At 45.9% G+C, this 27,419-nt stretch overlaps 1 protein-coding gene across 5 annotated transcripts in view; it reads left to right on the top strand.

The window, feature by feature from the left end:
* The window catches only part of PIK3R5 (phosphoinositide-3-kinase regulatory subunit 5), a 75,448-nt gene that overhangs the window by 6,687 nt on the left and 41,342 nt on the right, over positions 1–27,419 (top strand). The gene's annotated exons all lie outside the window — the stretch shown is intronic.

Raw genomic sequence — 27,419 nt, 5'->3', positions numbered from 1 at the left:
CTACCCTCCTCTTCAATGCATTTTCTGGGTGAGATTACATCTACACCTGCTGCTCTTACAGGAGACTTTCGAACTCAGTCTCAATAATGGGCCTCTTTGAGAAGCTGATAAAGCCATAGATCATCCCCTCCACCTCCCCACAAAAGGCACACGTGTGCACGCACACACATGCTCTTTCAAAGTTTTGCAGAAAACCTCTGGGTCTTCTCAGACCTCTGCTGTCCACCAGGGAACCCACGTGAGTAACCTCTGATCTGGAAAACAGACTTTCTATACACCGATTTCTTTGGCTCCATGCAGGAGTCAGCTGTTGTCAGAGAGATGGATCTCTCCCTGGGGAGATCTCAGGGCTCGGCATAGGGACCACTCCCAAGCCGTGCGCACACTTCCTGGGTTTATTATCAAGTCTTGAATTCAATCCATTTCCAAGATGATTGAAGAACATTACTTTAGCTAGTTGTTGTTGTTGTTTAGTCACTAAGCCGTGTCCAACTCTGCGACCCCACGGACTGTAGCCCATCCCCATGGACTGTAGCCCGACCCCACGGACTGTAGCCCATCGGGCTCCTCTGTCCATGGGATTTCCTAGGCAAGAATACTAGACTAGATCTTCCCAACCCAGGGATCGAACCCATGTCTCCTGCATCGACAGGTGGGTTCTTTACCGCTGATCCAGCAGGGAAACCCTTACTTTGGCTAGTGGTGTCCTTAAAAGAAGCCCTCTGCTCTGGTTCCCCTACCCCCAGCCAGGGAGCAAGACTTAAGGCTAGAAATGAGACCAGAGAAGGTGCGTGTTGGTGGCTATTCTCATGAATAGAGATGATCCAGGAAGCAGAGAGGCAGCCACTGCTCGTGTTTTTGCTGCAAATATTCTCACGGCCTCCCTTGTTCTCAGGGACTGGTGTGAGTGTGGGGCTTTATTTCTCTGATGTGGTTGTAGTTCTTTAGAGCTGATGCCTTGAAGTCGAGTGCCACGTGTGAAGGAAGTTTTCTTCAATTCCTCATTTCTAAGGATTTGTTAAAGCATGGATGGAAGTTAGGTTTGTCAGTTACAACTGGAAGCATCCACTAGGAAAGCCTTGTATTCTTTCACCTTGAGATAGGTTTGCGTGATGTGTTATATCATTAACTTCCTTCTCTTCAGCCCTGCTTGCCCTTCTGGAGTAAACTCTGCTTAGTCAAGGAGTTTTATTCTTTCAGAACAGTGCTGGGTTTGATTTGTTGCGATGCCTTTGAGAATTCTTGCAGCCGTGCTCACAGATGAGGTCGGCCCATATTCTCCTCTTTTGTACTGCTATTGTCATGTTTTGATGTGCTGCTTATGCAAAGTGATTTTGGAGGCATTTCATCTCCTCCTGGGGCTTCCCTGGTGGCTTGGTGGTAAAGAACCCGCTTGCCAAGGCAGATGAGGGTTCGATCCCTGGGTCGGGAAGATCCCCTGGAGGAGGAAATGGCAACCCACTCCAATATTCTTGCCTGGAGAATCCCATGGACAGAGGAGCCTGGTGGGCTATAGTCCACAGGATCTCAGAGTCGGACACAACTGAGTGAGTGAGCATGAGCATCTTCTCCTGCACCCTGGGGACAGCTGGCAGAGCAGGGCATGATCTGTGTCTCCGAAGTTGGAAGAACAGCTTGATCTTAGGTTTCCCACTACTGGATTCTTGGTTTCCCATTTCCCAAGCCTTCCTCTCCTCTTCTCTCTTCTTTAGTCCTCCCAGGTACACACCTAGCACCTCAGTGCTCCCAAGCTGGAACCTCAGAGTCATCTTTGATTCTTGAGCCTTCAACAGTTCTCCACTGATTCCCATGAGTATTTCTTTTCCCTGCCCTTCAGCTAAGGGAAGGCTCATTTCCACTCTTGGATGCTTCCATCCATCTGGAGAGTGGTGCAAGGCCAGGTGCTGTGTTTAGTGGGGATGCAGATAAACCATCTTATACCCAGAGAAAGGTAACCAAGGTAGTGATGGCACAATATTGCATGTTTACAGAAGGGGAGGTGTTTTTCTATATGAAGAGGACATAAAGGAGAAGTCATATCCACTTTTAGATATTTGAAGGGCAGCAGCCTTTCCCAATGGCTCAGTGGCTAAAGAATCCACCTGCAATGCAGGAGACATGGGATTAATCCCTGGGTCAGGAAGAACCGCTGGAGAAGGAAATGGCAACCCAGTATTCTTATCTGAAAAATCCATGGACAGAAGAGCCTGGCAGGCTGCAGTCTGTGGGGTCACAAAGAGTTGGACACGACTAAGCGACTAACACTCTACTTCGGGACTAAGCACAATTCTTTGGAAAAGGTGAAGACCTGCCCTGTAGAGGTCGTTCTCCTAGGAGGAGAGGGACCCATGGAGGGAATTGTGAGGAAATAGATCTCACCTCACCACAGGGAAGATCTTAGAGAAGTTCAGAGCAGAATAACAATGGAATGGTCAGACTTGTGGTAGTGAGTTCCCCATTGGGAAAAACATTCAAGGAAAACACATGTCAGATGTAGAAACGAAAGCTGTGAGAATGGAGACAGATCACTTCTTTTCTAAGCATCTCTAATTCTCCAAATCTTGGTGACTGTGTCCTACTGGCTGTAGGAAAGTTGGTTGTTCTGATAACATAATTTGAATTTAAGAAATTCAGTGGCCTTGAATAAACAAATCCCAAAGCTGGGCAGTTCCCTCACAAATCCTGCAGCCCGTCTTCAGAGCCCATCCTCCCAGAGCAGGAGCTCGGTGGTAATTAGAAAACCAGAGCCATGCGTGGTAAGACCCTGGAGCCACAGTTGGACATGGGGATGCTTGCCCATCTCCTGTGCTGGAGATGGACTTTTTTTGGGTGGGGGGCAGGGGGGAGTCTCTTGTTCTTGGCTCCTTCTGAAGCAATCTGATAAAATGGACTACTTCAGAAACACCTTCCTCTGTGGCTGTCCCAGAGAAACTCTCAGCGCCAACCTGATCCACCTCCAGGTCATGTGGGGGAATTAATGGCCTCTTGTTCTTGGGGTTTTTGAGCCAACGTTTAATGGGCCTTTGCTTTTCGCATTCACTTCTGTACTGACATCTTGAGAGTTTCATTTTGAGAAAACCCAAAACTCAGAGCTCTCCTTCGCCTGTTATTGTGCTTAAGTGAACACAGGGGGGTTGTGATGTGATGTTCAGACTACTGAATGGGAGTAGGAGCTGAGATCTCTAGTCCTAGCTGTTCCCCACTCAGCTGCTCATCTCCCTAAGCCTGTTCCCTCTTGGCTCAAGGGGCTCTTTAGTTTGACATCCTATGAGTTTTACAAAAAGTCTTCTTTCCAAGAGTAGACTGATAAGAGCTGCTCTGATGGGCTGAGCAGAGAGGGGACCCACTCCTTCCCTCATGGTACCCATGTCACGGCAGGACTCCCAGAGGCTAAAGTCCTTCTGACTACAGTGGTGCCCTGCCTCCCTCCACCCAGGCTTCTCTACTGGAAGTCTTCCTTTGAAGTCATTGGTGGCCTTATAATGGCAGATTCCAATGGCTTTCTGCTAGTTTGCATCTCTTTGCAGTTTCTGTAGCATTTGATGCCCAGCACCCCTTGCTAGAGAGCTTCCCAGGTGGCTCAGTGGTAAAGAATCCATCTGCCAATGCAGGAGATGCAGGAGATGCAGTTTCGATCTTTGGATCAGGAAGATCCCCTGGAGAAGGAAATGGCAACCCACTCCAGTGTTCCTGCCTGGGAAATCCCATGGGCAGAGGAGACTGGAGGGCTACAGTCCATGGGGTCGCAGAGTCAGACACAACTGAGCGACTGAGCACACACACACACCCTGACCTAGAGCCTCTTCCTCACCATATGCACCTCCTGGCATTCCTCTTCACGGTCCTCTTCTTGCTGTCCCAGATCATGCTTAGCTCCTTCACCCAGACCCTCATCTCCAAGTCCATGCTGGTCGATTTTACCATTTCGACGTCAACACAAGTCTGGAGCCCAGCTTTTCATCCATGTCGCAGGCTTCCTCTCCAGACTTCCCCATTTGGGGAACTCTAGTGAAACCAGACTCCTGGTCTGGAGTGGAGATGTTGCAGTCACCTTTGAGTGCTCCCTCCCTCTTCCTGTCCCCACTCTCCAGCCAGCTTTGATGGCACTTCCTTTGGTTCTTGTTTCTTTTCACTTCCCCATAGTCCTCCCTGTCACCCAACTCAGCTTTCGTCACCAGCATCCTAGGCTTGCTCATGGGCCTTCTGGACCCTGCTCTCTTCCTCACTTCCCCCAGGAGATTCTTCTAATGAAACTCTTTTTGTCACCACGCTCAGAAGCCTTTGGTGCCACCTGCCTCCTAGAGAAAGTCCAAAGTCCAAGGTCTTGTGTTTGGAGTTTCAAAGCCGAGTCTTGTTCTTCGAATCTTTTCCTTGAATCCACACTCTCTCCTCCAGCCAGATGGCCTGACTCAGTTTCCTCCCCAAGACCTGATGGGTATTCTTATTTCTCCCTTCTCCTCCCAGTGAGGAAAACTTTCCAACCATCTTGTACAGCGCCAACTCCCCGCTGAAGGGCCAGAGTCTGACGGTGCTCAGTTCATGTTCGGTGAACGAATGTTTGCCTGGTGGCGCACCCAGCACACAGGAAGTCTGGGTCAGCCCCGGTGGCTGATGATCAGGCATCTGAGTGCCTTGTGGGATTCAGTCAACCTCTGAGAATGCATTCTCAGGCATCTCCCTGGATTCCGTGGGTCCCATCTGAGGTAAGGGTACCCTTTTGGTTTTCCCTGGTGGCTCACATGATAAAGAATCTGCCTGCAATGCAGGAGACCTGGGTTCGAAAAATCCCCTGGAGAAGAGAATGGCAACCCACTCTGGTATTCTTGCCTGGAGAATTCCATGGACGGAGGAGCCTGGTGGCCTGCAGTACATGGATTCACAAAAGAGTCAGACATGACTGAATAACTAACACTTTTCGCTTTCAAAGGGGCAAAGTCCTGGGCCTTTGCACTCCAGTATGGGCAAGACAGGCTGGTGGAGGGGACGGGTGGGCAGGTAGGGTTCAGACGGGTTAAGCCCCTGGTAAACTCCAGCTGCTAAGCCCCTCATCCTTGGGAAACTGTTCCACCCTCCAAGTTATTCAGATTCAAGACAGCAGCTGGGCACCCCTGGTAAGCCCAAACAAGCCACTCCCAGCTGGTGACCCCACCTTAGAGGAGCCTGGGGAAGTGTCTGTTTGCAACACTGGTGTTTACAAGGCAGAGGGGCTTCCTGTCCCGCCTACCAGGCTGACTGTGGGGCAATCAGGAGCTGTGTCTTCAGGGGCACTGGGGCAAAGAAATGCTTGGAGGATTTCTTGGGATTCTTCAGACATACCCAGGTGGGGTGTCTGGCTATGCTGACCCTCGAGGAAGCCAAGGGCAACATGGAACGAGCTCAGGTTTTTGAACCGGGAGAAAATTAAATGTGACTGATAATTAATTTGCACATCGCCCTTTACAACTTCTAAGACATTGTTCCTAAGTGCAGCCCAGCTAGTCTAACGTAGAACCTCTTAGAAGGAAAAGAAATTCCCTTGGTCACGCCCAAGCAGGGTAAACAAGGACAAGGTTCTGTTTTTCTTTACTGCTTTGGTGAGGAAAGAAGGCTTTCTGGGACTTCTCTGGTGATCCAGTGGTTAAGAATCTGCCTGTCAATGCAGGGGACACAAGTTGGATCCCTGGTCCGGGAAGATTCCACATGCCGTGGAGCAACTCAGCCCGTGTGCCACAACTACTGAGTCTGTGCGCCTAGAGCCTGTGCTCTGCAAGAAGAGAAGCCACTGCAATGAAGAGTAGCCCCTGTTCTCCCCAGCTAGAGAAAGACCCTGCCCAGAAACGAAGACCCAGCACAGCCAAAAAAAGTAAATATTTTTTAAAAAGAAGAAGAAGGCGGCTTTCTGGGGTAAGGAGAGAGTAGTGGAAAGGCCTCCCCAGGAGAGAGAAGCTTCCAGTTGTGCTTCCGAGTTCATTCAACATGGCAAGTGACGCCCCTCTCCTCACCCACCAGAGAAATGGGCCGAGGGGGCCGAAGCTGCCCCCTCCCCCCACCGCCATGGCACCCACAAGAACAGGGGCTTGTGTCCAGGGCCCCCGTCTCTGGGTTCCGACATAGGTGCCTGGAAAGGTCTGGGAACGTGCCTCGCGCTCTTTTGGGCCTGGGGACAGGGGGACCCTTGTGTCCTCTCTCTTATGAGCAGGCGATCCAAAGATGGTGTTCACCCCACCACGTGACTTCTGATGCCCTGAGGCTGTTCTCTCTGGTGACTGCTTTGTCCGAACCCAGTAGAGAGAAGATGCGAAACAGAAGCTGCACCCCAGCAGGGCAGAGGTGCTAGGGACGCCCGCGCCGTCAACACGTCGGCCTGCGCATTGTGGTGCGATAATTCTGGTCTGTGTAGGGAGGTTTACGTAAAGCGCGAAGCAAGAAAAACAAGCGCGCACAGCCCTCGAAGAATCTGATACTCAAACCTCCTACTTGAAAGTGGCAGAGGTCGGCCTGAGGGGTGGGGCTGAGAAGGGAGGTGAGAGGTTGTGTTGAGCGAGGACGAGGTTTATGTGGCATCAAGAAAAACATATTTCTGAACGAGTGAGGCTGCCGACCTCAGGTCCAAGGCATGGGAGGTAACGTTTGGGGGTTGGGAGAGGAGGTCGTTCTAGGAGGCACCCTCGTGGGCCAGAAAAACAAGATGGTGGAGCTCTGCGGAAACTGCCAGAAGGAAGCCCTCAATACTGGGCCGAGTACTGGGTGCAATGGAGACAGAAGGAGATGCCACCAATTTCCCATTCCCTTTAGGTGCTGTCATGGTCTTGCGTCCCCCCTGAGATGGATGTAGTGGTTGAGAATGCCCCTTCTTGCACCAAGCCTCAACTCTACTAGTTTCCCTTCAAGGCTCCTGTGGAGGGACTGTGGAAGGATTGGGCTGGCACCATGGCTGAGTCCAGGACGCAGTCCTCTCAGAGACTCCGGTTTTCCTCCTCCCCCTACCCACCCAGCATTTTCCGAGATGAGATTACTTCTCATTGACTGCTTGCTCCTAAGACCTGTTCAGTAGTTGGAGGTGGGAACGTTATTATTATTGTTAATTAAAGGCTTAATTTTTTAGAGCGTTTAAGGTTACAACAAAACTGAGAGGAAGGTACAGAGATTTGTCATATTACCCCCACCCCCTGCCCCGCACATCATCAACATCACTCATCAGACAGGCACATGTTGGTTTACACCAAGGATGAATGTACATTTAAAAAAATTTATTTATTTATTTGGTTGGCCAGAAGATTCATTTGGGTTTTTTCATAACACATTATGAACATTATGGAATATACTCAAGACATTATGGAATATACTCAATATTCTATATTGGAGTATAGTTTTTTTCTTTTTCTTTTTTTTCCATCCTATCATTTTGGAGTATAGTTGATTAACAATGATGTGTTAGTTACAAGTATACAGCAAGGTGATTTAGTAACACCCATGCAATTATCCATTCTTTTTCAAATTGTTTTCCCATTCCAGTTATTACAGAATATAGAGCCAAGCTCCCCATGCTATACAATAGATCTTGGTTGGCTATCTATTTTAAATATAGTAGTGTGTACATGTCAATCTCAAGCTCCTATCCCCACTCCCACCCTTGCCCCCATCCCAGCCATAATGGATACACCTACATTGACACATCATAATCACCCAAAGTCCATAGTTTACCTTTGGTTTCACTCTTGATGTTTTTACACTCTATGAATTTTATGAATGTAATGACATATATCTATTATTATAATATTATACAGAGTATTGCATGTGTGCATGTGTGCTCAGTCATGTGTGACTGTGACTTCAAGGACTGTAGCCCACCAGGCTCCTCTGTCCATGGGATTTCCCAGGCAAGAATACTGGAACAGGTTGCCATTTTCTTCTCCAGGGGATCTTCCCGACCCTGGGATCGAACCCGCATCACTTGCATCTCCTACATGCTAGCAAGTTGGTTCTTTACCAGCTGAGCAACCAGGGACACCCCATACAGAGTATTGTCAATGCCCTAAAATTTCTCTGTGCTTTGTCTAGTCTTCTCCCCCTGCTCCCGGGAAATCAATGATCTTTGTGTTATCTCCATAGTTTTGTTTGGAGGACATAATTTTTCACTGAACTGTTTGATCTTGTCTAGGGAGGAAGAGTTTTGTGACACCTATACTTTATTTTCAGGATACCTTCTTATCACCGGGAAGAGATTATCTCTAATCATTTACCAAAATAGTACCCTCTCAACTTGAGTTGCTTTAGTACTAGCTAGTTAAGCCAATTTGCTCTGAAGAATGTCTGACCTTTAAATAACTCAATTACTGCTGCTCCCCCTAGAGTGGGATACACAGAGGTGGGCACACTGTATGGGAAATAAGTGCTATTTCTCAGGAGGATGACTTCAGCTTTTATGATGTGTCCTCTTATAAGGGAATTTTGGGTACATCGTGTGGTCTCTATTTAAGGTCAGACCTTAAAACATGGCCTACAAATTTGGGGAAAATCCCACCAGCTGTATCTAAATGACACAGTAATGGACAAACAAATGCAATTGTGCTTGTTAGATAACTGTGTGGTGACTGAACTATTAGTTAGTATATTGGTTTCTTTGTTATTTCAGAGAGACGTAAGATGATAGTGGCTTAAACATGATAGAGCTTTGTTTCTCCTTCATGTAAAAGTCTGAGCGTAAGTGGTCCAGTCTTTACACAACAACTTCATAGATCACCTACATTCCTTCTATCTTGTTGCTTTGTCTTCCTCAACATGTAGCTTTCATCTCATGGCGCATGATGGCTGCTCTAGCAATTACCATTGGGTTTGCATTCCAGCTAGCAAGAGGAAGAAAGAGGAAGAAGGAGGCACGCCTGTCCCTTTTAAAAGCATGATTTGGAAATTGTACTTATCAACATCTATTTATATTCCATTGGCCAGAATGTAATCAAATGGCCACAATTAGCTACAAGAGAATCTGGGAAATATAATCTAAATTTTCTAAAAGTTATATTACTATAGAAGAAGGGAGAATGGATATGGAAAGACAGTTATGAGTCTCAATCCACATCTGAACTTTACTAGTTTGAGATCTTTCTGACTCTTCAATGTTATATAAAAGTTCTTTATCCCTTCCATTGTACAAAAGCCTACCTTCTAAGCCTTGTTGAAAACCATTAATAATAAAATGGCATACTATTCTAAAAGATGGAGTAAACAAAATGACATCTCTACGTACAATGGAATAGTACTTAGCCTCAAAAAGGAATGAAATTCTGATGTATGTTATAATATGGATGAACCTTGAGGACTTTATGCTAAGTGAAAGAAACCCATCAGAAAAAGACAATATTGTCTGATTCGACCTTTGTGATGTTCGTAGTGCAGTCAAACTCATAGAGACAGAAAGTAGAATGGTGATTATCAGGGGCTAGGAAAGAGTGGAGTGGGGAACTAGTGTTCAGTGGGAAAGAATTTCAGTTTGTGAAGATGGAAAAGTTCTGGAGGTGATGGTGTTGACGGTCTCACAGTAATGTGAATGTACCAAATGCCATTCAGCTGTATAGTTTAAAATGGTTAAAATGGTAACTTTTATGTTGTTTATATTTACCACAGTTTTTACCATGACATGCTATAAAGCAGGGGTCTCCAACCTCCGGGATCTAATGCCTGATAATCTGAGGTGGAGCTGATGTAATAATAATAGAAATAAAGCACACAATAAATGTAACGCACTTGAATCATCCTGAAACCATCCCCACCTCACACACTCCTGGTCCATGGAAAAATTGCCCCTGGAGCTGAAAAGGCTGGGGACCACTGCTATAAAGGACCAAAAGCAGAGTTCTGGCATTTTAGGAGAGGTGACCCCACAAATGAAGACCCTTGGCTCTCTTGAGTGAGGTTCTTAAGCCAGAGGTGAGTCCATTTATCTTGTGATTACTGTACTTGCTTTTTTTTTACACAGTCATGAGCCTATAGCAGGACTTGCTGAAATTCAGATAGGCTGTTTTTGTGCATCTTCTTGAGTCACTCCCTTTTAATGAATCCATTCTTGCTCCTGGTGGTCCCTGGATCCTTCCCTGAATGTTGTTCACAAACTACCTCTTAACAACACATAACACCTCTTAACACATAGAGAATGATGTCATGGGGGCTGGCAGACTCTGAGACTGTAGTTTCCAAGATTCTACTTCTGTTAAGTTCTCCAAAACTGTGACAGCCTTTTCTTGTGTCTGTCCTGTCTTTCTCTATCTCATCCTGTCCTTCTCTCGTACATCTTTCATTTTCTCTGATCCTTCAAAGAGTATCAGTAGCAGTTCCCTTTCACAACCTCAAGTTTCTTTATGACTCTGAGAGGTATTTATACTCATCTGCCATCCTCAACTCATTTTAAGCAGTGGCTTTTGACTTTAGAGCCCTTTGTGTCAGCGGACCCGTCTCTCCACAGGCTCCCCTTTATCCCCTTGCTGGTGTGATCATTTAAATTCCAAGGTCAGTGAGACATTCACCCATTGAAAATTTGGCCATAGTTCCACGTGGCACTGGACTAAACCCTTAAGCACTTTCCCTGACATTTAAGGCCATTCACAGGCTGCCACCCAGCCTGGGCATCTTTATCTCCCCATACCTGTGTCACCCTTTACTCTCCAGTAGTTCTGAATGCCTGGGCATTCCCTGCAGAAACCAAGCTGTCTATACTTCTTGATTCTGTCCATTTCCCCACCCTGTGCCTGAATCCCAAGGCAGCTTCTTCCCTAGACTTATCTCGGAAGTTACCTTCTTTTTTAAAATTTTTATTTTTTGGCCATGCTGTGCGGCATGCAGGATCTTAGTTCCCCAACCGGGGATTGAACCTGAGCCCCCCCTGCAGTGGAAACTTGGAGTCTTAGCCACTGGGAGTTACCTTCTTGGAGAAGCTTTGCTAATTGACCTTGTCCCTCCTCCACCGTACCTGTGTCTTATAAATTTACACGGAGATGCCCTACCTCAAAGGGTCTACTTGGAGGTTCTTTTGAATGGTGCCTCTCCGAACTTTCTGGTGTGTATCTTCTGAGCATGTACCCGAAGGGTGGAATTGCCATGTTATACGGCAGGTGCAGGTCATATGCGGCAGGTGCAGGTCGTGCCGTGGTGGGTAGTGCTTTCCATTTGGAAAGTGGCTGGACCAGTTCACACCCCACCTGCAGTTGTGAGGGGTCAGGTGCTTCACCTCCTGAAGTGCTCGCCCATCTTGTTTGTTTCAGCCATTCAGGTTGTGATGTGATGTGGCATCACATCATGGTCTGAATTTGCATTTCTCTGGTGACTGATGAAATTGAGCACCTTGGCATATTTACTAACTACTTGGAGATGCTCTTTGGGGGAAGGGCCTATTCAAGTCTTTTGCCCATTTTTCTATCAAGTTATCCTGTCTTTTTAATAATTTTTTTTTCTTGGTGATGGTCCTACCACATTGCCTGGTGACCTTTGGACCTCATCTTCTCCTCTGATTGTGAATGCCTTGAGATTTATGGAACCCCCTCCCCCGCTCAGTGCCTAGTAAGACCCTCAAATAGCAGACAATACATACTTGCTGTTGACTGAACAAGCCATCTTTGATCCATCCTTTCTGGTAGGATACTATTCTCCTTGAGAAAAAAGATGGAGGAACTAGCCATGGAGCAGTTCTGTTTTCTCTCCAGCATCTGTAACTATGCCCCAATCTGTCCTGAATGGCCAGGCTAATCTCTTTGGATTTAGGTTCTGAACACAACTCTCCAGGCCATTCTTGATGTCTTCTGTGTTTTTCTCCAGCCTCCCTTTTGTGACATGCTCACTCTCGATCTTCAGTGTTCCATCTTACTTGGGGTCCTCACTTCCCTGTTTTATGCATGCCCCAAGAGGTCACACTGGCCCCTGACATCCCCCTCTTTGTTTTTGTGAGACTCTGTGACTTGCCTCCAATTTAATTTTCAGAATTTTCTTCCTGCTAAGCCATTCTCTTGGGTTCCTGGCCTCTTAGGAGCCTGCTTCCTTAAAGTCTAAGATGTGGGTCTGACTCTCCAGCATTTTCTGCTAGGATTAGTCCACACTTTGAGATGATGTGGTCATTTCCCCTGTGTTCCCCCCTGTCTTCTATTTTACAAACCTCCCGTCATTCTTGGTCAGAATTAAAGACACAAGACACACTGTTATTTTTCCTCATTGCTTCCTTGCCCTTCCAAGAGATGAGATGATCAGAGGAGCAAGGCTTTCTCAGATGGCCTGGTTTTAACCCAAGGAAGCTTCCAACTTCTGTCCAGTTGATGCCCTTGGCCATCCTTGGCCTTGTGGTGACCCAGTTCTGTGATTCATACAAGGAAAGCAGCATCCTTATCTCAGTCAGGCTAGATGTGTGTGATCCCACATGCTTCTCTCTTCTGTTACCTTTCTTGGAACCTCTTGGTCATTCACTTATTCATTTGTTATTCCTTCATTGACTCAGCAAATATGTGCCGGGCACTCTTCCTAGTCCTCATGGAGTGACATTCTAATGGGGCTGGAGGAGAGGAACAGACAATAAGCCCATTATGGTTTATTATTTATATACTAAGTAACATGAATAGTGTGTCAGGTGGTGATAAGAGAGGTGGAAAAATGAAGCACCAGGTGCCAGAGGTGGGGTTTACCAGAAGTTCAAATTAAGACCATACCATAAAGACCAGGAGGAGTGAGAATTAGCCAAGTAGACATCTGGGAGCAGAGCACTCCAGGCAGAGGGAATAGCAGGTGTCAAGGTCCTGAAGCTGCTGTGTGCCTGGCAAGTTGCCCTGGTCATTCTGGTTCACAGAATGTGGCCACCTCCATGCTGGTGTCAACAAGAGTCCGTATCTAAAAGGGCAATGTATCAGTGATGTTTGTATCTACCATAGCATCCAGCAAAGCATTGGGTTGACAAAAAAGTTTGTTTGGGTTTTCTGTAAGATATGATGGAAAAACCTGGACGAACTTTTTGGTCAGCCCAACATCCTGTGGTCATCTGCACTCCATAAGAGGAGTTTATTTGAGTAAGTGAATTTAGGTTGAACACCACTATGGGCCTTGCACCTCTGAATTGCTGTGATTGTCTGAGCTGCCTGGCAGATGGCACCCATGTCTGAGTAATGTTCTTTCCGGTTGTTCCAGCTGGGCTCTTCTGAACACATAGTCTGGTGCCTTCTGGTCATGTGGCATGGTCTCTACCAGGGTGTGGGGCCTATGCCAGATACATATGTTCCAGATACTATTGTTTGTAATGTGCAAACATGCTCAGTCACTAAGTCATGTCCAAGTCTTTTGTGACCCCATGCCCACATGCCCGCCAGGCTCCTCTGTCCATGGGATTTCCCAGGCAAGAATACTGGAGTGGGTTGCCATTTCCTCCTTCAGGAGGTCTTTCCAACCCAGAGATAGAACCCATGTCTCCTGCAAGTCTCCTGCATTGCAGGCAGATTCTTTACTGCTGAGCCACTGGGGCTCAGCCTATTGCTTTTGGGTAACAAACTACCCCAAAATGTAGTGGTGGAAGATGTTAACCATTTAAAAAAAAAAAAAAAACATTTATTTATGTCTGCCCTGGGTCTTTGTTACTGCACATGGGCTTTCTCTAGTTGCCGTGTGTGGGCTTCTCATTGCGGTGGCTTTTCTTGTTGTGGAGCACAGGCTCTAGGTGCATGGCTTAAGTAATTGTGGTATACAGGCTTAGCCTGTGGCATGTGGGATCTTAGCAGACCAGCAATCGAACTGGTGTCCCCTGCATGCAAGGCAGATTCTTAGCCACTGGACCACCAGGGAAGCCTGAGGCTAACCATTTTAATATGCTCATGGATTCTGTGGACCAGGAGTTTGGGTTGGGCTACTGGGGATGGCTTGTCTGTGTTCAGTGATGTCTGAGGCTTCAGCTGGTAAGACCTGAACAGCTGGGGACTAGAATTACAAGTCAGAAGTGCCTGCAGGTGGCCTCCCCATGTGGCTTGGGCTTCCTCACAAAATGGCGACCTCCAAATGGGTAGTCAGATTTCTTACTCCACGACTCGGAGCTCTAGATGCAAGTCTTCTAGGAAATGAGGCAGTAGCTGCATCAGCTTCATTGCTTCCCTTCACCTCCACTGTCATCTATCAGTTGAAGTGGCCGCAAGCCCATCCAGGTGTTGGCTTTTTATTTTTTAATATGTATTTATTTGGCTATGCTGGATCTTAGTTTCAGCACACTAAAGTTTCAGGATCTTTAATTGCAGCATGTGAACTCTTAGTTGCAGCGTGTGGGATCTAGTTTCCTGACCAGGGATCAAACCTAAGCCACCTGCATTGGGAGGACAGAGTATTAGCCACTGGACCACCAAGGAAGAGGGCTTCCCAGGTGGTGCTAGTGGTCAAGAACCCACCTGCCAATGCAGGAGACATAAAAGACGTGGTTCAGTCCCTGGGTCAGGAAGATCCCCTGTAGGAGGGCATGGCAACTGACTCCAGTATTCTTGCCTGGAGAATCCAATGGACAGAGGAACCTGGCAGGCTACGGTCCATGGGGTCACAAAGAGTCAGACACGACTGAAGTGACTCAGCACGCACGCACACAGCAGGGAAGTCCCCCACCCAGGTTTAAGGAGAGGGAATTAGACTCCATCTCTTGTTTGGGGAAGTGTCAGGGCTACGTTGTAGAAGAAGCCATGGGATGGGAGGTGCCGTGACAGTCTTTGGGAAATAAGCCTCATGACTTGTCTTCTGTTTCCCTGGGGAGGAATTCTCATTTTATGTTGTCACCGGGCTGTGGTGGATTTTCAGATGTCTGCTTTGTACCCTGTCCAACATCAGCTCCCAGGGTAAGAAGGTTGCTAGGACCAGCGGCACGCTCTCCTCCCAATGCTTGGCCTCTAAATGGAGGTGGTTCCCCAAGATGCAGGGCTGGTGGGCAGTCAGGCACAGAGCTGGTGCTCTGCAAGTATATTCACACCCCTGGGGCATAGCAGATGGCATTATGTAACGTCATTCTTTTGCTCAGTGTGATAATGGTCTCAGGTCAGAGAATGTCCTTGTCCTTAAGAGATGCATGGTAAAATATTAGATTGAACCATATACATGTTTCAATGCTAGTGTCTCAAATCTTCCCACCCTCGCCTTCTCCCACAGAGTCCAAAAGTCTGTTCTTTATATCTGTGTCTCTTTTGCTGTCTTGCCTATAGGGTCATCATTACCATCTTTCTAAATTCCATATATGTGCATTAATATACCGTATTGGTATTTTTCTTTCTGACTTACTTCACTCTGTATAATAGGCTCCAGTTTCATCCACCTCATTAGAACTGATTTAAATGTGTTCTTTTTAATAGCTGAGTAATATTCCATTGTGTGTATGTACCACAACTTTCTCATCCATTCGTCTGCCGATGGGTAGTAGATTGAGCCATATGATCATGTTGATATATGTTCCTATTTAATATGGTTCAATCTGATGTTGAGGAGTGACTTGTCATGATGTTACAACCTGCAACTTACTTTTTTTTTTCCTAAGATTTGTTTATTTTTGATTATTCTGAGTCTTAGTTGCTGCACGTCGGTGTTCTCTAAATGCAGAGACCCGGGGGCTACTCATTGCGGAACATGGGCTCAACAGCGGCTTCTCTTTTTGCAGATCACAGGCTTTAGGGCGTGTGGGCTTCAGTAGTTGTGGCACATGGGCTTAGCTGCTCCACGGCCCAGGGATCGAACCAGTGTCCCTTGCATTGGCAAGTGAATTCTTAACACCACTGAACCACCAGGGAAGCCCTGAAACTTACTTTCAAATAGTTTATATGTGTGAATGTTGTCGAGGATCAGGTCTGAGGATCGGGTCTACCCATTGGGGTAGCAGCCAAGTAGGAATAAAGGCTGGCGCACTTCTGTCTCCCTCCCTGCATCCACAGCTCCTACCCAGCCCTGCCTGTGGGGGAGTGAGGGAGGGGAGGTTTGCTGGCGGGGCTCAGTGGGGTCTCTGCAGGCTGGGGAGAGATGGTGGCCTGGGGTTCTTGGGTTGTCTGCTCCCTGGAGCCCCCACACGCTCCTGACCAGACTCAGGAATTCAGACGAGCATGGCACAGCCCATCTATGTGCATCCTCCGAAAGGGTCCTCTCAGCCCCTCGGACCTTCTGCTTCCCTGTCTCCCAGAAGGCGTCCCGCCTCTGAGCATCCTCGAGCTGCAGATCTCTGGGGCGGCTCTGCCACATCCTGTGCCCGGGACCGCTCTCGAAGCACAGGCCAGATGTGCAAATTCTGCGGCTGTGCCCAGGGCCGAGTGTAGCACAGCTCGCTTTTCTTGGAAGTCACTGGTGATTTGTTAGAAAAACAGGAAACATTGGGGCTGCCGGTGTACATTTTGACTTTTTTGTTTTTGTTTTCGAGCCGCCTTCATCCGTCTCAGTCTCAGGACGTTTTAAGGGTATTTCTGCTCCACCCAGCCTTTCAAGCCTCCCCCTTGACCTTCCTCCCACCTGTCCCAGTCGAGTGCATCCTCTTTCTCCCTCCCTCTTGCCTTCTGCCACCTCCCCCCACCCCCAATCACTGTTGCGGGGAGGAAGCGGGTCCAGGGAACCACGGACACAGGTGCCGCATCTTGGTGATGTTGTAACTTCAGGCACGTGCTTCTGGGCAGTCTGGCTCCCCTGCACCTGCCCTTCTGCTCCTACCCCGTCCCCCAGCTTTATCGTGGTGGTTAGACAGAAAGCAGAGTGGGCTCTGCCCACGGGGACCTGCTGGGGCAGCTGTCCTCCTGCTGACACTGGGGGGCGATGTGGCTGGGACAGGAAGTCCTTCATCCCCCATGGATCAGGCTAGGGCTGGACGGGTCCTCAGAAGTCACTTTATCTATGGAGATACAGAGGCTGGGAGGGACCTCTCCAGGGCCCCCAGGTTGGATGCCTTGATTAAACAGGAAGAACGGGGAGGGGATGAGGAGGCCTGGGTCCAGCTCTTCCGCAGGCCATCCCCTCCCTGACTGTGTCTCAGAGATGCAGGGGCAGGGGCTGTGGTCATTCTGTAAATTGTGCTTGCATGCTAAGTTGCTTCAGTTGTGTCCGACTCTTTCTGACCCCATGGACTATAGCTGGCCAGGCTCCTCTGTCCATGGGATTCTCCAGTCAAGAATACTGGAGTAGGTTGCCATGACCTTCTCCAAAGGATCTTCCCGACCCAGGGATTGAACTGGGTGTCTCTTATGTCTCCTGCATTGGCAGGCGGGTTCTTCACCACTAGTGCCACCTGGGAAGCCCAGTTTGTACACTGACAGATGGTTAAAGCTGGTGCTTTAAGAAAGCGCTTCTGCTTCCCAGTGTCCCTTGGTGAGTTTTTTTTCCGGGTCTCATCTTGGCAGAGGTGAGCTCTGAGCATGCCTGGTTCTTTGTTTAAAGGTGTACTTGAACGTTCTTGCTGTCCGTTCCTCATCCCTTAAGGTACCATGATGGAGAGGCCTGTCTCCTATTTTATGGTTGAAGAAACTGAGGTCCAGAAAGGTTATGTAACTTGACCACTGTCCTCCACTCTGCAGGCAGCCCCTCCAGGCGAGACCTTTCTGCCCTGGGAGGCGCCCCCCTCCCCCACCATTGCTGGACTTTGCCCTGGGTTCTCACCTTTGCACCACGCCTGCAGTGGGGCCTCCCCTTCTCCGGGGGCTGCCCTTCTGAAGTCATATGAGAAGTGTGATATGAGAGATGAGAAACTCCCCAAACCTCTCAGAGGTGTTGTTTGAAAAGGCATTAAACTGTCCAGAGAGAGATAAGAATGGTAAAACAGAGACTAAGATGGGAACCAGTCTGAGAAACTGAAAGACTATTTAGGGAGCTTCCCAGAAGAGAAGCAGTTTTGAGGAATTCTGGAGCTCAGGAAGGACAGTGGACAGGAACGTGACCCCTCCTCACACAGGGACTCCTGATCATCCTGGGGCTACAGCTGACTCCGTGGGGGAAGGGGGGCCCTTCCCTTCCCCTCCCGCCTCTGTTCCCCACATTCCCATTCCCCCTGGTCCCATAGCTGCTGGGGAGCAGAGACTCTTATCCAGGGGTCTGTGAATTGGGATAAGAAAAATGAGACATCCTTATTGTCACCCGCCTCTAACTGAAGTTGAGTGTTTCCTGCCGTGATGAATGTAGGCAGCAAATTAGAGTCATATTAGTAGCTCCCGTGACTTGGTCACCAGTAGAAATCCAGATGTTTTCATATAGCTTTGCAGTTCATATAGGTACCGCAAACATCGTTTACACCTTTTACTACGTCAAAGTGATACTAATGATTTGACCCACTGTTGGATCTTGTTATTTAATGTGCAATGAGAACAACAAATATAATCCTGTCTGATTACTAAAAGTCTGATTACTGAAAACAATTGACAATTATATTTCCATGCAGTTCATTTCCTTTGCAGTCCCATGTATTTTATTTTGTGTGTTTAAAACATTATTGTGAAGGGGGATGTCTATGGACCTCTGCAAATTGCCAAATGGCTCTAGGGTGTAACACAGTTAAGGAGTCCCACTATCAGAGCATTTAGGTAAAAAATTCTAGGTGTTGGGGACTCCCTGGGTATCCAGTGGTTAAGACCTCACCTTCCAATGCAGGAGCTAAGATCCTATATGCCTGGTGGAAAAAAAAAAACAACACACAAAAAATATAAAGCAGAAGCAATATTGTAATAAATTCAATAAAAGACTTCAAAAATGGTCCACATCAAAAAATCATAAAAAAAAAAAAAAATTCTAGGTGTTACCTGACAGCTAAGGAGGGCTTTGGTGTTCTGCAGACATGATTTGGCATCCTTGCTGTAGACCCTGAGAAAGTCACTTTATCTCTCAGAGTCATAGTTTCCTTATTGTAAATGGAGGTAGAAGAAAGTCTACCTTGAAGGACTGTTTTACGTGCAAATGCCAGGCAGGCAGTGGGAAACATGATGGGTAGTAGCTGGGGACAGTGGCAGTGGTTGATTCAAGCCCATAAGACTCAAGCAGGATTCTCTTTTATTACAGAGGAAATTCCAAGCTAAGTTCACTTCTTCTTATCTCTCATACAGAAGGGAAAACTTTACACCTGGCTAATGCCTTTCATCTTTTTCTTTTGCTCTGGACTGGGAGCAGGTAGTCCTCAGGTATCCAATATGAATCCTGGTCCCTAAATTGAAGTATTCAAGAAATAACCATGATACATCCCTGCAATGGAATATTTTTCAGTCATGAAAAGAAATAAGTACTCTTACATGCTGCAACATAGATGCACTTAGAAAACATGCTAAGTAAGTGAAAAAAAGTCAGATGCCGAAGAGCACATACTGGGAACTTCCCTGGTGGTCCAGTGGTTAAAGATTCTGTGCTTCCAATGCAGGGGACACAGGTTCGATCCTTGGTTGGGGAACTGGGATCCCACATGCTACATGGCACTGTCAAAAATAAAAAGGACCGCATACTGTATGATTACGTTTCTATGAAAAGTCTAGAATTCCAGAATAAGGAAGTTCATAGAAACAGAGAGTGGATGAGTGATTGTCAGATGATGGGGGAGCGGAGAATGGGGAGTGATTGCTAATAGACATGCGGTTTCTTTTTGCAATGTTGAAAATTTTCTAGATTTAGATCGTGTTGATGGGTGTACGACATGGTGAATATACTGAAAACCACTGAAGTGTGCCCTTTAAAATGATGAATTTTATGTTATGTAAATTATATACTGTGACTCAGTGGAATTTATTCCTTGTATGCAGGCTGGTTCAATGTGTGAAAATCAGTTAATGTAATCCATTACATCAATAGGCTAAAGAAGAAAAATCATATGATTATCAATAGATACAGAAAAAGTACTCAACAAAATCTAACATCCATTCACGATCAGTTCTCTCAGCAAACTAGGAATAGAGGGGAATTGTTCTCAACTAGGTAAAGAATATTTACAAAAACTCTACATCTAATTTCATACTTAAAGGTGAAAAGCTAGTTCTCTCCCTAATATTAGAAATGAGGAAAGGCTCTCCCTTCTTATTCTTTCTATTCACTAAAAGTCATAGCTAATGCAGTAAGACAAAAAAGGAAATAAAAGCTACACAGAATGGGAAGAAAGAAATAAAACTGTCTTTGTTTACATGTGACATGATTGTCTATGCAGATAATCCCAAAGAATTAACAAACTCTTGGAACTAATAAGCTACTGTGGGAAAGTTACAGGATACAAGATTTATCCAAAGAAATCTATGGTTTTCCTGTGTGCCAGCAATGAGCTACTAGAATTTGAAACTAAAAAGAGAATGCTGTTTACATTTAGCACCAAAAAATTTGCACAAGATCTACATGAGGGAAACTACAAAAGTCTGATGAATGAAGTAAAGGAAGATCTAAATAAATGGAAAGATAATCCATGTTCATGGATAGGCAGACTCAATATGCCAGTTCTTCCCAACTTAATCTATAGATTTAATGCCATCCCCATCAAAATTTGAAAAATTTACTGATTCTAAAGTTTATATGGAAAGGTAGTGTAAAACAAACTAACAAATCAGCATACACAGGTGAAAGAACAGGCAGATAGATCAATGAAACAGAATAGAGAGCCTATGATTTCTGACAAAGAAACAAAGGCAATTCAATGGAGAAAGGATAGTTTTAAAACAAATGGTGCTGGAACAATTGGACATGCACATACAAAAAAAGAAAAATAATCTGTATATGTACCTTGTTGTTGCATAGTCCCTCAGTCATATCTGACTCCTGCAACCCCATGGACTGTAGCCCACCAGGCTCCTCTGTCCATGGGATTTTCCAGGCAAGAATACTGGAGTAGGTTGCCATTTCCTTCTCCAGGGCATCTTCCTGACCCAGGGATTGAACTGCTGTCTCCTGCTTTGGCAGGCCGATTCTTTACCATGGAGTCCCTGGTGAAGCCCATATACATACCTTAAACCTTTCAAAAAAATTAACTCAAAATGGATCATAAACCTCAAGGCAAAATGAAAAACTATAAAACTCCTAGATGATAACAAGAGAAAACCTAGATTACCTTGGCAATGAGTTTTTAGATATCATACCAAAAGCATGATACATAAAAGAAAAATTTGATGAGCTTGACCTCTTGAAAATTAAAAACTTCTGCTGTGTGAAAGACACTGTTAAGAGAAGGAAGAGACTAGCCACAGACCGGGAGAAAGTTTTTGCAAAACATTTATCTGATAAAGGACTTATATCTAAAATATACAAAGAATTCTTAAAACTCAACAATAAGAAAATAAACAGCTCAATTGAAAAGTAGGCAAAAGATCTCAACTGCTCACAAGAAGATAGACAGATGCCAAATAAGCATATAAAAAAGTGCTCAACATCGTATATCATTGGGGCTTCCCAGGTGACTCAGACAGTAAAGAAACTGCCTGCAATGCAGGACACCTGGGTTCCATCCCTTGGAGAAGGGAATGACTACCCACTCCAGCATTCTTGCCTGGATAATTCCGTGGACAGACGAGCCTGGTGGGCTATAGTCCATGGGATCGCAAAGAGTCAGAGACAACTGAGCGACTAACACTTTCACTTTTTCTTTTCGTATATCATTAGGGGATTGGAAGTTAAAACAACGAGGAGATACAAGTACATACCTATAAGAATGGCTAAAAAAAACCCAAAAAACTGATCCCACTAAATGCTGGTAAGGATGTGGAACAATAGGAACTCTGAATCATTTCTGGTAGGAATGCAGAATGGCACAGCTACTTTGAAAGACAGTTTGGCGGTTTCTTAGAAAGCAAGCTAAGTCTTGCCATCGTGCTTCTAGATATTTACTCGAGTTGAAAACTTACGTCCACACACAAACTTGCACATAAATGTTTATAACAGCTTTATTCTGATTGCCAAAAATTGGCAAGGTGTCCTTTGGCGAGTGAATAGATAGACAAACCAGGGAACATTCATAGAATGGAATATCTTTTTAGTAATAGAAAGAAATGAAAGAAAATGAAAAGAAACAGAAATGAGCTATGAAGCCATGAAAAGACGTGGAGAAAACTCAGATGCATGTTGCTATGTAAAAGAAGCCAGTCTGAAAAGTCTACGTAAGATAAAAGGCCAACAGCATGACCTTCTGGAAAAGGCAAAACTCTAGAGACAGTAAAAAGATCAGTGGTTGCCAGGGGGTGGAGGGGAGGGAAGGATGAGAGCTGGGGATTTCTAGGGCAATGAAACTATTCTGTGTGATACTGTAATGGTGGATACATGACCTTTTGTGTTTGGCACAATCATAGAATGTACACTACCAAGAGTGAACGCTAATGTAACCTGTGGACTTTAGTTATTATAATACTGTTGGATTAATACAGGTTCATCAGTTGTAACAAATATACTGCACTAATGGGAGATATTAATAATAGGGGAAGCCCTGGGGAGAGGTGGGGCAGACAGGGGGATATATGTGAAGTCTCTACTTTCTGTTCAATTTTCCTGTAAACCTCAAACTCCTCTAAGAAAGTTAAAGTTTATAGAAAGAAAAAAAAAACATTAAAAAATTTTGTTGGAATACAGTTGCTTTACAATGTTGGGTTAGTTTCGCTATACAGCACAGTGAATCAGCTATAGGTGTACGTATCAGTTCAGTTCATTCACTCAGTCGTGTCCAACTCTTTGCGACCCCATGGACTGCAGCACACCAGTCTTCCCTGTCCATCACCAGCTCCTGGAGCTTGCTCAGACTCTTGTCCATTAAGTCGGTGATGTCATCCAACCAGCTCATGCTTTGTCGTCCCCTTCTCCTGCCTTCAATCTTTCCCAGCATCAGGGTCTTTTTCAATGAATCAGTTCTTCGAATCAGGTGGTCAAAGTATTGGAGCTTCAGCCTCTGCATCAGTCCTTCCAATGAATATTCAGGACTGATTTCCTTTAGGATTGTCTGGTTGGATCTCCAGGTGTACATATAATCCCCTCTATTTTTTTGCCATTTCTTGATCTTCAACTGAAACCCAGCTGTGAGCCCCACTCCTCCTGCCAGGAACTGTCCAGTAGCTCAGAGTTCTTACGCTTTCCTGCTGCAAACCTTCCCCAAGGGGGTTACCTTATTAGCATGGGGACAGAGCCCGGGGAGGGAACTGTGTCCAGAAGGAAAGATATCAGTAGTGGCGTAATATCAAACACAGCCCTGTGTTAGTAATCTGTGGCCTTAGGAACAGCTCCTGGAAAGCCTGGCTTCTGACCCGAATCTCTCCCTTTAGCCTCTGTTAGAGGAAATACTGGAGGAAGCAGGTTTCCTAGGCAACCTGCCCCGCATCGTGGGTGGCCAGTATGACTCAATCCACACCACCCTCCCAGGACTGACTCATTGAGAAGTTACAAGAGGTGTGATTTCCCCTCTAGGCCTGAGGAATATCCCGGGTGTCTCTGGTGTCTCGTAGGGTCACAGCTTCAGGATTACATATTTGGGGTGGGGCCTTGGGTGTCTTGCACACTCACCCAACTGTCCTGGGAGACTCCGCCCCGGTCTTGCACCAGGAGCTGGGGTTAGAACCGTGTGCATGAAGGACGGGCCACTGTCAGAGGAAGCGCAGACGATGGGGAAGCAGAGGGGGAGGGGATGGGCACCCAAACCAGCCTGAAGTCTAGAGGCAAAGCGACCTTGTAAGAGGAAGACAGAAGAATGTCTGTTAAGAGCCACATTGTAATGGAAAGGAGTCTGAACAAGAATAGACGCAATATGTGTGTATCACTGAGTCACTTTGCGTGCACCTGCAGCTAACATAACATTGTAAATCAACTAGACTTCAGTTAAAAAAAGAAAGGAATCTCAGGGTTTGGGGGGAGGTACAGTAAAAAAAAAAAAAAAAAAAAAAAGCCACATCAAAAGCAGGGAACATGGTGGAAATGTTTTGAGCAGAGGGAACACAGGCAGGAAGAAGTCTCTAAGGGAGAAGAAAGGTGGGGGTGTGAGACTGGCCCAGGAGGAAGGGCCCAGACCCCTCAGGGGCTTGTAAGCAGGGTTGGGGGTTAAACTTTGTTCTAAGGCAGCGGAAAACCATTCGAAAGCTTAGGCAGCAGGGAGGGAATGATAGTTAGATATGCAATTCTGCTCTGATTCTGTGAGTTTAAGAAGAAAATGTGGAGGAGGGGAAGGGTGTGTTATATAGGTGTGTAAATGCATCAACCAGACTGGAAGGATAACAGGTCACCCTGAGCAGAGAGTGTGTATCTTTGAAAAGGAAAAGTGGGGTGCAGGTGTTGTAGCCACGTGTTCCGGGAAACAAACTCAGAAGGACAACGCAGATAGTGGAGTGCAGTTTATTACACCGGCGGGCCCAAGGCAGAGTCTCCTCTTCGCCAAGGACCCCGACCAGTTTTTGTGAAAACCTTATATACCCTAAGTATATAAGTTTCCCTGAAACTAGTCTGAACAAAGGAAGAAGAAAGATACAATCAAAGTTAACCCATGATCATATGCCGTAAGCCTAGGTAGTTAACAGTGGACAACAGTTATCAATAGGCCTGTGGTCATACCCCAATAAGCATAATAGAATGTATGCTTCTATTCAGTTACGTAGATAATTAGGATATTCTTTTAGCAAAGGAGAGCCCTGGGGCTCTTCCTTCCCGGGGCCTGGTTTTCCAGTTGGTATGTCCTTTCCATAGGTACTGGGCATAGAGCTCAAAGTCGATGGTCCAGCCCAAGATGGGAGTCCTGCTTTCAAGATAGAGCCTGTTCTGTTTCCTCCTTCATAGGTAGCTGGTCAGGCTAAGAAAGCTTTCTAGATTTATTCTAGACACTTATATATAGTGTGAGTTTTAAAATATTTTTATTGAGGTACTTTTAAAAAAAATGTTATTTATTTATTTGGTTGTGCCAGCACACGGGATCTTTGATCTCTGTTTAGGCATGTGAGATCCTTAGTTGTGGCATACGAACTCTTCTTTGCAGCATGTGGGATCTAGTTCCCTGACCAGGGCTGGAACCCAGGGCCCCTGCATTGGGAGCTCAGAGTCTGAAGCCACTGGACCACCAGAGAAGTCCCTGGGGTTTGGTTTACCATATAGTGAAATGCACAAGTTTTATTGTACAGTTTGATGGGTTACAGAAAATATGTACATCCATGTAACCTGTACTCCTATCAAAATACAGAACATTTTCATCATCCCAGGAAGTTCTCTCATGCCCATTCCTGGTCATCTCTCCTTACGCCTTCCAGGGACAACTACTATTTTGATTTATTTCACTACAGATTAGTTTTGCCTGTTCTAAAACTTAAATGGAACCATAGAACATCTATTTTGTGTGTGTGTCCAGATTATTTGCACATTTTTATTATTCATCCATGTTGTTACACACATTCGTAATTTGCTCTTTTTAATTCCTTCCCTCACCAAGTAGTAATGGATCATATAAATGTATCAAATGATTGGTTTATCCATTCTCTTCTTGGTGGATCTGGTTGTTTTTAGTTTGAGACTATCATGATTTATCTATATTTTTTAAATAAAGAGTTTTTATTTAATTACTTAGTACCCATTCATTCGTTCATTTGGCTGTGGTGAGTCTTAGTTGCGTCATGCGGAATCTTTGGTTGCAAGACGCAGATTCTCTTATATGTGGTGCTCAATAGCTGTGGTGCACTGGCTTAGTTGCTCCGTGGCATGTGGGCTTTTCCTGGACCAGGGATCGAACCCATGTCTCGTGCATTGGCAGGCGGATTCTTTACCACTGAGCCACCAGGGAAGCCCAGAAATCCACTGTCTTTTGAATTATTTTTCTTTTCAGAGAAGGTGGTGTTCCTCTCTTGCTGCTTTTAAGACTTTTCTTTTCTCTTCAGTTTTTCAGAGTTTGATTGTGTTGGGTCTTGGTGTGTATTTCTTGGCTCTGTTTGTTTGGGATTCACACAGTTTTTTTAATCTGTTGTTTTATGTATTTTGCCAAATTTGCCAAGTTTTCAGCCATTATTTCTTGGCGTACTTTTTTAGCTCTGTCCTCTACCACTGGGACTCAGATGATAAGAATGTTAGATCTGTTTGTATAGCCACATTTCCTTGAGGCTCTGTCCATTTTTCATTTGATTTCCTCTCTGTCGTTCAGATCGGATAACGTTATTGTTCTGTATTCAAGTTCATCGGTTCTTTCCTTTATCCCCTCCATTCTGATGTTGAACTCATCCACTGAGCTTTTTTATTTCAGTTATTATATATTTTCAGTTCCATTTGGTACTTAATTTACCTCTTGTATTTCTTTGCTGAGACTTCTAGTTTTCATGTGTTTATAATCATTCATGGAAGCATTTTAAATGATGATTGCTTTAAAATCTTTTTCAGATATTTTTAATGTCTGTCGTTTTGGGGTTGGCATCTATTGATTGCCTTTTCTTATTCATTTTAAGATCTTCCTTATTCTTTATGTGACTAGTTACTTTGTATCACAATCTGGACATTTGGGGTATTTTGTTATAAGAGTTATAAGGTGCTGGATCTTATTTAAACATCTGCTTTGTTGACTTTCTCTCCAACATGTTCCTGAAAGGGAAAGAGGGGCAGGGCCGGGGGGTGGGATGAAGAAACCACCTTTTTACTGCCAGGTGAGAGTGTAAATCCAGGTTCCATGCTTAGCTTCCATTGACATTGAGGAGGTGCACCCTTATTACCACTGGCTGCTGCTGCTGCTAAGTTGCTTCAGTTGTGTTCGACTCTGTGCGACCCCATAGACGGCAGCCCACCAGGCTCCTCTGTCCCTGAGATGCTCCAGGCAAGAATACTGGAGTGGGTTGCCATTTCCTTCTCCAGTGCATGCATGCATGCTAAGTCGCTTCAGTCGTGTCCAACTCTGTGCGACCCTACGGACAGCAGCCCACCAGGCGCCCCTGTCCACAGGATTCTCTAGGCGAGAATACTGGAGTGGGTTGCCATTTCCTTCTCTACTGGGTGGAGTGGGAATTCTGGCTTCACAATTAGGCCTCCACTGATACCTCCCTTGCTGGGCGGGGCAAGGGTGCATCATTACTACTCCACTGATACCAAATGGGCTTCCCAGGTGGCGCTAGTGGTAAAGAACCTGCCCACCAATGCAGGAGACCTAAGAGACACGGCTTCGATCCCTGGATCAAGAAGATCCCCTGGAGAAGGGCATGACAAATCCACTCCAGTATTCTTGCCTGGAGAAATGAAGGTGGAGGGGGCTTATTACTACCAGTGTGGATACAAGACCTGGCTCCCTACTTGGCTTTCTCAGACACCACCTGTGGTTGGGGAGGGGTTGGGGTACCTCATGACAGTCTGGCCAGAACTAACAAATCATATTCTGGTAGCTCACTCAGTAAAGAATCCGCCTGCTAATGCAGGATACCTGGGTTCGATCCCTAGGTTGGGAAGATCCCCTGGAAAAGGAAATGGCAACCCACTCCAGTCTTCTTGCCTGGAAAGTCCTTTGTACAGAGAAGCCTGGCGGGCTCAGTTCCATGGGGTCACAAGAATCGGACACAACT

This window comes from Dama dama, chromosome 5 (assembly GCF_033118175.1).
Source record: "Dama dama isolate Ldn47 chromosome 5, ASM3311817v1, whole genome shotgun sequence".
Classification (NCBI taxonomy): Eukaryota; Metazoa; Chordata; class Mammalia; order Artiodactyla; family Cervidae; genus Dama; species Dama dama.
The sequence above is the reverse complement of the archived record's forward strand: the minus strand, read 5'-3'. Positions and strand labels throughout refer to the sequence as shown.